The following is a 14109-nucleotide window of genomic DNA, read 5'->3' on the forward strand; positions in this document are numbered from 1 at the left end:
ACAACATCTTCCTTTACCTTCATGATGCCAGCTGCTTTGCAACAGAGTGGCCTTCTAGTCAGAAAACATCTTGCTTTAGCTTTATGATGTCAGACTGCCCGGCAACAGAATGGCACCTCATGTCAGACAACCTCTTGCTTTAGCTTTATGATGTCAGACACCCCTGGACCAATTGTCCTTGTGGAAGCTAACCACACAGGAGGATGAGATATCAGAAGTTACGCAGTAGGTTACTATCTGTATTCATGACTGCCAGCCACGTAGGAGGGGGAATGGTAAAGGAATGGGAACCAGTCGAAGCACTGTGTCCTTTTCAAAAGTGGGATTGAGGTACAAAGACAGATTAACCTTAACAACAATCCATCTTGAGTATCAGAGTCCAACATAGAGTGCAGGAGAAGAGGTTAGATGAGCTACCTTTCTTGAGTATGTAACACTATTTTTCATAAGTGAGATGGTGCATTTCAGTCTCAAAGGCAGATATTTCCTCGAATATAACGTTGCTAGCACCAGGATCTAAAGCAGGTTTTAGTAGAGTTTGAGTCAGTCATTCTTTTATTAACTATCATGACCAACATAATGTGATACATATTACTTCCATCTTGACAGAAATAATATTCAGGCACAGGCTCCCACTATAAATTAGTGAGGACATTCCGATGCTATTTACATCTTTTTAATGCCTAAAAGAATGATTGGGAGTTTTACTTACAACATAAATTGGTAAAATGATGCAGTATGCCAGAAGATTTCCTTTTTTTTTTTTTGCTTCAGTCTCGGCAATTCAGAGAAACTCTGCTGTGAAACACTGCCACTGCTGGTCATTCAGTATAATCTGCAGATGGAAAAGTCCACTGTTAGTACATTTAGTATAAGCAATACAAAAAGTTTAGATTTTTATAAAGGGTAACCAGATCAATACTATGGAGTCTGTTTTATTGTGAAAATCAACAGCTCAATTAAAAAATCAAATCTCAATTTGTGTTTATAACCTCTCATACTTCTCTGCATTCCCTTGCCTCATTTGCTAACACTCTCTAAACAATTGTAGCACGTACATTGGGATATAAATCTTTTTGCCAGCCAAGTGGCAGCGCACCCTTCTTACTTCCTTTGTTTTAGGATATGGTACACCAGTAGCGATTAAGCGAGCTGGTAAGTTGAGAGAGGAAGGGTTATGCTACAGTTAACAGGAATAATAGAAACTATGAATAGCATAATTTGCATCTTCTCTTTAGCCAAATCCTACCAGTGCAGCAATGGTGAAGTTGAGACTCTTATGCTCAAACCTCCGTTCATACAAATGTGTAAGTCTAAATAAAGTTCTAATTTCTTTCTTTGTACCATCTCATCTTTTCGTTGGGCATCCTGTCTACCCTGCAACTCATCTCATTACCAAGATAAATGTATCCTACTCCTTGTTAGGCAACAGAGTGGCTCTCATGTCAGACAACATCTTCCTTTACCTTCATGATGCCAGCTGCTTTGAAACAGAGTGGCCTTCTAGTCAGAAAACATCTTGCTTTAGCTTTAGGATGTCAGACTGCAAGGCAACAGAATGGCACCTCATGTCAGACAACTTCTTGCTTTAGCTTTATGATGTCAGACACCCCTGGACCAATTGTCCTTGTGGAAGCTAACCCCACAGGAGGATGAGATATCAGAAGTTACGCAGTAGGTTACTATCTGTATTCATGACTGCCAGCCACGTAGGAGGGGGAATGGTAAAGGAATGGGAACCAGTCGAAGCACTGTGTCCTTTTCGAAAGTGGGATTGAGGTACAAAGACAGATTAACCTTAACAACAATCCATCTAGAGTATCAGAGTCCAACATACAGAGTGCAGGAGAAGAGGTTAGATGAGCTTCCTTCCTCGAGTATGTAACACTATTTTTCATAAGTGAGATGGTGCATTTCAGTCTCAAAGGCAGCAATTTCCTCGAATAGAACATTGCTAGCACCAGGATCTAAAGCAGGTTTTAGTAGAGTTTGAGTCAGTCAGTCTTTTATTAACTATCATGACCAACATAATGTGATTCATATTACTTCCATCTTGACAGAAATAATATTCAGGCACAGGCTCCCACTATAAATTAGTGAGGACATTCCGATGCTATTTACATCTTTTTAATGCCTAAAAGAATGATTGGGAGTTTTGCTTACCACATAAATTGGTAAAATGATGCAGTACGCCAGAAGACTTCCTTTTTTTTTTGCTTCAGTCTTGGCAATTCAGAGAAACTCTGCTGTGAAACACTGCCACTGCTGGTCATTCAGTATAATCTGCAGATGGAAAAGTCCACTGTTAGTACATTTAGTATAAGCAATACAAAAAGTTTAGATTTTTATAAAGGGTAACCAGATCAATACTATGGAGTCTGTTTTATTGTGAAAATCAACAGCTCAATTAAAAAATCATATCTCAATTTGTGTTTATAACCTCTCATACTTCTCTGCATTCCCTTGCCTCATTTGCTAACACTCTCTAAACAATTGTAGCACGTACATTGGGATATAAATCTTTTTGCCAGCCAAGTGGCAGCGCACCCTTCTTACTTCCTTTGTTTTAGGATATGGTACACCAGTAGCGATTAAGCCAGCTGGTAAGTTGAGAGAGGAAGGGTTATGCTACAGTTAACAGGAATAATAGAAACTATGAATAGCATAATTTGCATCTTCTCTTTAGCCAAATCCTACCAGTGCAGCAATGGTGAAGTTGAGACTCTTATGATCAAACCTGCGTTCATACAAATGTGTAAGTCTAAATAAAGTTCTAATTTCTTTCTTCGTACCATCTCATCTTTTCGTTCGGCATCCTATCTACCCTGCAACTCATCTCATTACCAAGATAAATGTATCCTACTCCTTGTTAGGCAACAGAGTGGCTCTGATGTCAGACAACATCTTCCTTTACCTTCATGATGCCAGCTGCTTTGCAACAGAGTGGCCGTCTAGTCAGAAAACATCTTGCTTTAGCTTCATGATGTCAGACTGCTAGGCAACAGAATGGCACCTCATGTCAGACAACTTCTTGCTTTAGCTTTATGAGGTCAGGCACCCCTGGACCAATTGTCCTTGTGTAAGCTAACCCCACAGGAGTATGAGATATCAGAAGTTACGCAGTAGGTTACTATCTGTATTCATGACTGCCAGCCACGTAGGAGGGGGAATGGTAAAGGAATGGGAACCAGTCGAAGCACTGTGTCCTTTTCGAAAGTGGGATTGAGGTACAAAGACAGATTAACCTTAACAACAATCCATCTTGAGTATCAGAGTCCAACATACAGAGTGCAGGAGAAGAGGTTAGATGAGCTTCCTTCCTTGAGTATGTAACACTATTTTTCATAAGTGAGATGGCGCATTTCAGTCTCAAAGGCAGCAATTTCCTCGAATAGAACGTTGCTAGCACCAGGATCTAAAGCAGGTTTTAGTAGAGTTTGAGTCAGTCATTCTTTTATTAACTATCATGACCAACATAATGTGATACATATTACTTCCATCTTGACAGAAATAATATTCAGGCACAGGCTCCCACTATAAATTAGTGAGGACATTCCGATGCTATTTACATCTTTTTAATGCCTAAAAGAATGATTGGGAGTTTTACTTACCACATAAATTGGTAAAATGATGCAGTATGCCAGAAGACTTCCTTTTTTTTTTTGCTTCAGTCTCGGCAATTCAGAGAAACTCTGCTGTGAAACACTGCCACTGGTGGTCATTCAGTATAATCTGCAGATGGAAAAGTCCACTGTTAGTACATTTAGTATAAGCAATACAAAAAGTTTAGATTTTTATAAAGGGTAACCAGATCAATACTATGGAGTCTGTTTTATTGTGAAAATCAACAGCTCAATTAAAAAATCAAATCTCAATTTGTGTTTATAACCTCTCATACTTCTCTGCATTCCCTTGCCTCATTTGCTAACACTCTCTAAACAATTGTAGCACGTACATTGGGATATAAATCTTTTTGCCAGCCAAGTGGCAGCGCACCCTTCTTACTTCCTTTGTTTTAGGATATGGTACACCAGTAGCGATTAAGCCAGCTGGTAAGTTGAGAGAGGAAGGGTTATGCTACAGTTAACAGGAATAATAGAAACTATGAATAGCATAATTTGCATCTTCTCTTTAGCCAAATCCTACCAGTGCAGCAATGGTGAAGTTGAGACTCTTATGCTCAAACCTGCGTTCATACAAATGTGTAAGTCTAAATAAAGTTCTAAATTCTTTCTTCGTACCATCTCATCTTTTCGTTGGGCATCCTGTCTACCCTGCAACTCATCTCATTACCAAGATAAATGTATCCTACTCCTTGTTAGGCAACAGAGTGGCTCTCATGTCAGACAACATCTTCCTTTACCTTCATGATGCCAGCTGCTTTGCAACAGAGTGGCCTTCTAGTCAGAAAACATCTTGCTTTAGCTTTATGATGTCAGACTGCCCGGCAACAGAATGGCACCTCATGTCAGACAACCTCTTGCTTTAGCTTTATGATGTCAGACACCCCTGGACCAATTGTCCTTGTGGAAGCTAACCACACAGGAGGATGAGATATCAGAAGTTACGCAGTAGGTTACTATCTGTATTCATGACTGCCAGCCACGTAGGAGGGGGAATGGTAAAGGAATGGGAACCAGTCGAAGCACTGTGTCCTTTTCAAAAGTGGGATTGAGGTACAAAGACAGATTAACCTTAACAACAATCCATCTTGAGTATCAGAGTCCAACATAGAGTGCAGGAGAAGAGGTTAGATGAGCTACCTTTCTTGAGTATGTAACACTATTTTTCATAAGTGAGATGGTGCATTTCAGTCTCAAAGGCAGATATTTCCTCGAATAGAACGTTGCTAGCACCAGGATCTAAAGCAGGTTTTAGTAGAGTTTGAGTCAGTCATTCTTTTATTAACTATCATGACCAACATAATGTGATACATATTACTTCCATCTTGACAGAAATAATATTCAGGCACAGGCTCCCACTATAAATTAGTGAGGACATTCCGATGCTATTTACATCTTTTTAATGCCTAAAAGAATGATTGGGAGTTTTACTTACCACATAAATTGGTAAAATGATGCAGTATGCCAGAAGACTTCCTTTTTTTTTTTGCTTCAGTCTCGGCAATTCAGAGAAACTCTGCTGTGAAACACTGCCACTGCTGGTCATTCAGTATAATCTGCAGATGGAAAAGTCCACTGTTAGTACATTTAGTATAAGCAATACAAAATGTTTAGATTTTTATAAAGGGTAACCAGATCAATACTATGGAGTCTGTTTTATTGTGAAAATCAACAGCTCAATTTAAAAATCAAATCTCAATTTGTGTTTATAACCTCTCATACTTCTCTGCGTCCCCTTGCCTCATTTGCTAACACTCTCTAAACAATTGTAGCACGTACATTGGGATATAAATCTTTTGCCAGCCAAGTGGCAGCGCACCCTTCTTACTTCCTTTGTTTTAGGATATGGTACACCAGTAGCGATTAAGCCAGGTGGTAAGTTGAGAGAGGAAGGGTTATGCTACAGTTAACAGGAATAATAGAAACTATGAATAGCATAATTTGCATCTTCTCTTTAGCCAAATCCTACCAGTGCAGCAATGGTGAAGTTGAGACTCTTATGCTCAAACCTCCGTTCATACAAATGTGTAAGTCTAAATAAAGTTCTAATTTCTTTCTTTGTACCATCTCATCTTTTCGTTGGGCATCCTGTCTACCCTGCAACTCATCTCATTACCAAGATAAATGTATCCTACTCCTTGTTAGGCAACAGAGTGGCTCTCATGTCAGACAACATCTTCCTTTACCTTCATGATGCCAGCTGCTTTGCAACAGAGTGGCCTTCTAGTCAGAAAACATCTTGCTTTAGCTTTATGATGTCAGACTACTAGGCAACAGAATGGCACCTCATGTCAGACAACTTCTTGCTTTAGCTTTATGATGTCAGACACCCCTGGACCAATTGTCCTTGTGGAAGCTAACCACACAGGAGGATGAGATATCAGAAGTTATGCAGTAGGTTACTATCTGTATTCATAACTGCCAGCCACGTAGGAGGGGGAATGGTAAAGGAATGGGAACCAGTCAAAGCACTGTGTCCTTTTCAAAAGTGGGATTGAGGTACAAAGACAGATTAACCTTAACAACAATCCATCTTGAGTATCAGAGTCCAACATAGAGAGTGCAGGAGAAGAGGTTAGATGAGCTTCCTTCCTTGAGTATGTAACACTATTTTTCATAAGTGAGATGGTGCATTTCAGTCTCAAAGCAGCTATTTCCTCGAATAGAACATTGCTAGCACCAGGATCTAAAGCAGGTTTCATTAGAGTTTGAGTCAGTCAGTCTTTTATTAACTATCATGACCAACATAATGTGATACATATTACTTCCATCTTGACAGAAATAATATTCAGGCACAGGCTCCCACTATAAATTAGTGAGGACATTCCGATGCTATTTACATCTTTTTAATGCCTAAAAGAATGATTGGGAGTTTTACTTACCACATAAATTGGTAAAATGATGCAGTATGCCAGAAGACTTCCTTTTTTTTTTTGCTTCAGTCTCGGCAATTCAGAGAAACTCTGCTGTGAAACACTGCCACTGCTGGTCATTCAGTATAATCTGCAGATGGAAAAGTCCACTGTTAGTACATTTAGTATAAGCAATACAAAATGTTTAGATTTTTATAAAGGGTAACCAGATCAATACTATGGAGTCTGTTTTATTGTGAAAATCAACAGCTCAATTTAAAAATCAAATCTCAATTTGTGTTTATAACCTCTCATACTTCTCTGCGTTCCCTTGCCTCATTTGCTAACACTCTCTAAACAATTGTAGCACGTACATTGGGATATAAATCTTTTGCCAGCCAAGTGGCAGCGCACCCTTCTTACTTCCTTTGTTTTAGGATATGGTACACCAGTAGCGATTAAGCCAGCTGGTAAGTTGAGAGAGGAAGGGTTATGCTACAGTTAACAGGAATAATAGAAACTATGAATAGCATAATTTGCATCTTCTCTTTAGCCAAATCCTACCAGAGCAGCAATGGTGAAGTTGAGACTCTTATGCTCAAACCTCCGTTCATACAAATGTGTAAGTCTAAATAAAGTTCTAATTTCTTTCTTTGTACCATCTCATCTTTTCGTTGGGCATCCTGTCTACCCTGCAACTCATCTCATTACCAAGATAAATGTATCCTACTCCTTGTTAGGCAACAGAGTGGCTCTCATGTCAGACAACATCTTCCTTTACCTTCTTGATGCCAGCTGCTTTGCAACAGAGTGGCCTTCTAGTCAGAAAACATCTTGCTTTATCTTTATGATGTCAGACTGCAAGGCAACAGAATGGCACCTCATGTCAGACAACTTCTTGCTTTAGCTTTATGATGTCAGACACCCCTGGACCAATTGTCCTTGTGGAAGCTAACCCCACAGGAGGATGAGATATCAGAAGTTACGCAGTAGGTTACTATCTGTATTCATGACTGCCAGCCACGTAGGAGGGGGAATGGTAAAGGAATGGGAACCAGTCGAAACACTGTGTCCTTTTCGAAAGTGGGATTGAGGTACAAAGACAGATTAACCTTAACAACAATCCATCTTGAGTATCAGAGTCCAACATACAGAGTGCAGGAGAAGAGGTTAGATGAGCTTCCTTCCTTGAGTATGTAACACTATTTTTCATAAGTGAGATGGTGCATTTCAGTCTCAAAGGCAGATATTTCCTCGAATAGAACGTTGCTAGCACCAGGATCTAAAGCAGGTTTTAGTAGAGTTTGAGTCAGTCATTCTTTTATTAACTATCATGACCAACATAATGTGATACATATTACTTCCATCTTGACAGAAATAATATTCAGGCACAGGCTCCCACTATAAATTAGTGAGGACATTCCGATGCTATTTACATCTTTTTAATGCCTAAAAGAATGATTGGGAGTTTTACTTACCACATAAATTGGTAAAATGATGCAGTATGCCAGAAGACTTCCTTTTTTTTTGCTTCAGTCTCGGCAATTCAGAGAAACTCTGCTGTGAAACACTGCCACTGCTGGTCATTCAGTATAATCTGCAGATGGAAAAGTCCACTGTTAGTACATTTAGTATAAGCAATACAAAAAGTTTAGATTTTTATAAAGGGTAACCAGATTAATACTATGGAGTCTGTTTTATTGTGAAAATCAACAGCTCAATTAAACAATCAAATCTCAATTTGTGTTTATAACCTCTCATACTTCTCTGCATTCCCTTGCCTCATTTGCTAACACTCTCTAAACAATTGTAGCACGTACATTGGGATATAAATCTTTTTGCCAGCCAAGTGTCAGAGCACCCTTCTTACTTCCTTTGTTTTAGGATATGGTACACCAGTAGCGATTAAGCCAGCTGGTAAGTTGAGAGAGGAAGGGTTATGCTACAGTTAACAGGAATAATAGAAACTATGAATAGCATAATTTGCATCTTCTCTTTAGCCAAATCCTACCAGTGCAGCAATGGTGAAGTTGAGACTCTTATGCTCAAACCTGCGTTCATACAAATGTGTAAGTCTAAATAAAGTTCTAATTTCTTTCTTCTTACCATCTCATCTTTTCGTTGGGCATCCTATCTACCCTGCAACTCATCTCATTACCAAGATAAATGTATCCTACTCCTTGTTAGGTAACAGAGTGGCTCTCATGTCAGACAACATCTTCCTTTACCTTCATGATGCCAGCTGCTTTGCAACAGAGTGGCCTTCTAGTCAGAAAACATCGTGCTTTAGCTTCATGATGTCAGACTGCTAGGCAACAGAATGGCACCTCATGTCAGACAACTTCTTGCTTTAGCTTTATGATGTCAGACACCCCTGGACCAATTGTCCTTGTGGAAGCTAACCACACAGGAGGATGAGATATCAGAAGTTATGCAGTAGGTTACTATCTGTATTCATGACTGCCAGCCACGTAGGAGGGGGAATGGTAAAGGAATGGGAACCAGTCGAAGCACTGTGTCCTTTTCAAAAGTGGGATTGAGGTACAAAGACAGATTAACCTTAACAACAATCCATCTTGAGTATCAGAGTCCAACATAGAGAGTGCAAGAGAAGAGGTTAGATGAGCTTCCTTCCTTGAGTATGTAACACTATTTTTCATAAGTGAGATGGTGCATTTCAGTCTCAAACGCAGATATTTCCTCGAATAGAATGTTGCTAGCACCAGGATCTAAAGCAGGTTTTAGTAGAGTTTGAGTCAGTCAGTCTTTTATTAACTATCATGACCAACATAATGTGATACATATTACTTCCATCTTGACAGAAATAATATTCAGGCACAGGCTCCCACTATAAATTAGTGAGGACATTCCGATGCTATTTACATCTTTTTAATGCCTAAAAGAATGATTGGGAGTTTTACTTACCACATAAATTGGTAAAATGATGCAGTATGCCAGAAGACTTCCTTTTTTTTTTTTTGCTTCAGTCTCGGCAATTCAGAGAAACTCTGCTGTGAAACACTGCCACTGCTGGTCATTCAGTATAATCTGCAGATGGAAAAGTCCACTGTTAGTACATTTAGTATAAGCAATACAAAATGTTTAGATTTTTATAAAGGGTAACCAGATCAATACTATGGAGTCTGTTTTATTGTGAAAATCAACAGCTCAATTAAAAAATCAAATCTCAATTTGTGTTTATAACCTCTCATACTTCTCTGTGTCCCCTTGCCTCATTTGCTAACACTCTCTAAACAATTGTAGCACGTACATTGGGATATAAATCTTTTTGCCAGCCAAGTGTCAGAGCACCCTTCTTACTTCCTTTGTTTTAGGATATGGTACACCAGTAGCGATTAAGCCAGCTGGTAAGTTGAGAGAGGAAGGGTTATGCTACAGTTAACAGGAATATTAGAAACTATGAATAGCATAATTTGCATCTTCTCTTTAGCCAAATCCTACCAGTGCAGCAATGGTGAAGTTGAGACTCTTATGCTCAAACCTGCGTTCATACAAATGTGTAAGTCTAAATAAAGTTCTAATTTCTTTCTTCTTACCATCTCATCTTTTCGTTGGGCATCCTATCTACCCTGCAACTCATCTCATTACCAAGATAAATGTATCCTACTCCTTGTTAGGTAACAGAGTGGCTCTCATGTCAGACAACATCTTCCTTTACCTTCATGATGCCAGCTGCTTTGCAACAGAGTGGCCTTCTAGTCAGAAAACATCGTGCTTTAGCTTCATGATGTCAGACTGCTAGGCAACAGAATGGCACCTCATGTCAGACAACTTCTTGCTTTAGCTTTATGATGTCAGACACCCCTGGACCAATTGTCCTTGTGGAAGCTAACCACTCAGGAGGATGAGATATCAGAAGTTATGCAGTAGGTTACTATCTGTATTCATGACTGCCAGCCACGTAGGAGGGGGAATGGTAAAGGAATGGGAACCAGTCGAAGCACTGTGTCCTTTTCAAAAGTGGGATTGAGGTACAAAGACAGATTAACCTTAACAACAATCCATCTTGAGTATCAGAGTCCAACATAGAGAGTGCAGGAGAAGAGGTTAGATGAGCTTCCTTCCTTGAGTATGTAACACTATTTTTCATAAGTGAGATGGTGCATTTCAGTCTCAAACGCAGATATTTCCTCGAATAGAATGTTGCTAGCACCAGGATCTAAAGCAGGTTTTAGTAGAGTTTGAGTCAGTCAGTCTTTTATTAACTATCATGACCAACATAATGTGATACATATTACTTCCATCTTGACAGAAATAATATTCAGGCACAGGCTCCCACTATAAATTAGTGAGGACATTCCGATGCTATTTACATCTTTTTAATGCCTAAAAGAATGATTGGGAGTTTTACTTACCACATAAATTGGTAAAATGATGCAGTATGCCAGAAGACTTCCTTTTTTTTTTTTGCTTCAGTCTCGGCAATTCAGAGAAACTCTGCTGTGAAACACTGCCACTGCTGGTCATTCAGTATAATCTGCTGATGGAAAAGTCCACTGTTAGTACATTTAGTATAAGCAATACAAAATGTTTAGATTTTTATAAAGGGTAACCAGATCAATACTATGGAGTCTGTTTTATTGTGAAAATCAACAGCTCAATTAAAAAATCAAATCTCAATTTGTGTTTATAACCTCTCATACTTCTCTGCGTCCCCTTGCCTCATTTGCTAACACTCTCTAAACAATTGTAGCACGTACATTGGGATATAAATCTTTTGCCAGCCAAGTGGCAGCGCACCCTTCTTACTTCCTTTGTTTTAGGATATGGTACACCAGTAGCGATTAAGCCAGCTGGTAAGTTGAGAGAGGAAGGGTTATGCTACAGTTAACAGGAATAATAGAAACTATGAATAGCATAATTTGCATCTTCTCTTTAGCCAAATCCTACCAGAGCAGCAATGGTGAAGTTGAGACTCTTATGCTCAAACCTCCGTTCATACAAATGTGTAAGTCTAAATAAAGTTCTAATTTCTTTCTTTGTACCATCTCATCTTTTCATTGGGCATCCTGTCTACCCTGCAACTCATCTCATTACCAAGATAAATGTATCCTACTCCTTGTTAGGCAACAGAGTGGCTCTCATGTCAGACAACATCTTCCTTTACCTTCTTGATGCCAGCTGCTTTGCAACAGAGTGGCCTTCTAGTCAGAAAACATCTTGCTTTATCTTTATGATGTCAGACTGCAAGGCAACAGAATGGCACCTCATGTCAGACAACTTCTTGCTTTAGCTTTATGATGTCAGACACCCCTGGACCAATTGTCCTTGTGGAAGCTAACCCCACAGGAGGATGAGATATCAGAAGTTACGCAGTAGGTTACTATCTGTATGCATGACTGCCAGCCACGTAGGAGGGGGAATGGTAAAGGAATGGGAACCAGTCGAAGCACTGTGTCCTTTTCGAAAGTGGGATTGAGGTACAAAGACAGATTAACCTTAACAACAATCCATCTTGAGTATCAGAGTCCAACATACAGAGTGCAGGAGAAGAGGTTAGATGAGCTTCCTTCCTTGAGTATGTAACACTATTTTTCATAAGTGAGATGGTGCATTTCAGTCTCAAAGGCAGATATTTCCTCGAATAGAACGTTGCTAGCACCAGGATCTAAAGCAGGTTTTAGTAAAGTTTGAGTCAGTCAGTCTTTTATTAACTATCATGACCAACATAATGTGATACATATTACTTCCATCTTGACAGAAATAATATTCAGGCACAGGCTCCCACTATAAATTAGTGAGGACATTCCGATGCTATTTACATCTTTTTAATGCATAAAAGAATGATTGGGAGTTTTACTTACCACATAAATTGGTAAAATGATGCAGTATGCCAGAAGACTTCCTTTTTTTTTGCTTCATTCTCGGCAATTCAGAGAAACTCTGCTGTGAAACACTGCCACTGCTGGTCATTCAGTATAATCTGCAGATGGAAAAGTCCACTGTTAGTACATTTAGTATAAGCAATACAAAATGTTTAGATTTTTATAAAGGGTAACCAGATCAATACTATGGAGTCTGTTTTATTGTGAAAATCAACAGCTCAATTAAAAAATCAAATCTCAATTTGTGTTTATAACCTCTCATACTTCTCTGCGTCCCCTTGCCTCATTTGCTAACACTCTCTAAACAATTGTAGCACGTACATTGGGATATAAATCTTTTTGCCAGCCAAGTGGCAGCGCACCCTTCTTACTTCCTTTGTTTTAGGATATGGTACACCAGTAGCGATTAAGCCAGCTGGTAAGTTGAGAGAGGAAGGGTTATGCTACAGTTAACAGGAATAATAGAAACTATGAATAGCATAATTTGCATCTTCTCTTTAGCCAAATCCTACCAGTGCAGCAATGGTGAAGTTGAGACTCTTATGCTCAAACCTGCGTTCATACAAATGTGTAAGTCTAAATAAAGTTCTAACTTCTTTCTTCGTACCATCTCATCTTTTCGTTGGGCATCCTGTCTACCCTGCAACTCATCTCATTACCAAGATAAATGTATCCTACTCCTTGTTAGGCAACAGAGTGGCTCTCATGTCAGACAACATCTTCCTTTACCTTCATGATGCCAGCTGCTTTGCAACAGAGTGGCCTTCTAGTCAGAAAACATCTTGCTTTAGCTTTATGATGTCAGACTGCTAGGCAACAGAATGGCACCTCATGTCAGACAACTTCTTGCTTTAGCTTTATGATGTCAGACACCCCTGGACCAATTGTCCTTGTGGAAGCTAACCACACAGGAGGATGAGATATCAGAAGTTATGCAGTAGGTTACTATCTGTATTCATGACTGCCAGCCACGTAGGAGGGGGAATGGTAAAGGAATGGGAACCAGTCGAAGCACTGTGTCCTTTTCGAAAGTGGGATTGAGGTACAAAGACAGATTAACCTTAACAGCACTCCATCTTGAGTATCAGAGTCCAACATATAGTGCAGGAGAAGAGGTTAGATGAGCTTCCTTTCTTGAGTATGTAACACTATTTTTCATAAGTGAGATGGTGCATTTCAGTCTCAAAGGCAGATATTTCCTCGAATAGAACGTTGCTAGCACCAGGATCTAAAGCAGGTTTTAGTAGAGTTTGAGTCAGTCATTCTTTTATTAACTATCATGACCAACATAATGTGATACATATTACTTCCATCTTGACAGAAATAATATTCAGGCACAGGCTCCCACTATAAATTAGTGAGGACATTCCGATGCTATTTACATCTTTTTAATGCCTAAAAGAATGATTGGGAGTTTTACTTACCACATAAATTGGTAAAATGATGCAGTATGCCAGAAGACTTCCTTTTTTTTTTTGCTTCAGTCTCGGCAATTCAGAGAAACTCTGCTGTGAAACACTGCCACTGCTGGTCATTCAGTATAATCTGCAGATGGAAAAGTCCACTGTTAGTACATTTAGTATAAGCAATACAAAATGTTTAGATTTTTATAAAGGGTAACCAGATCAATACTATGGAGTCTGTTTTATTGTGAAAATCAACAGCTCAATTAAAAAATCAAATCTCAATTTGTGTTTATAACCTCTCATACTTCTCTGCATTCCCTTGCCTCATTTGCTAACACTCTCTAAACAATTGTAGCACGTACATTGGGATATAAATCTTTTT

Source organism: Lissotriton vulgaris, chromosome 12 (assembly GCF_964263255.1).
Source record: "Lissotriton vulgaris chromosome 12, aLisVul1.2, whole genome shotgun sequence".
NCBI lineage: Eukaryota > Metazoa > Chordata > Amphibia > Caudata > Salamandridae > Lissotriton > Lissotriton vulgaris.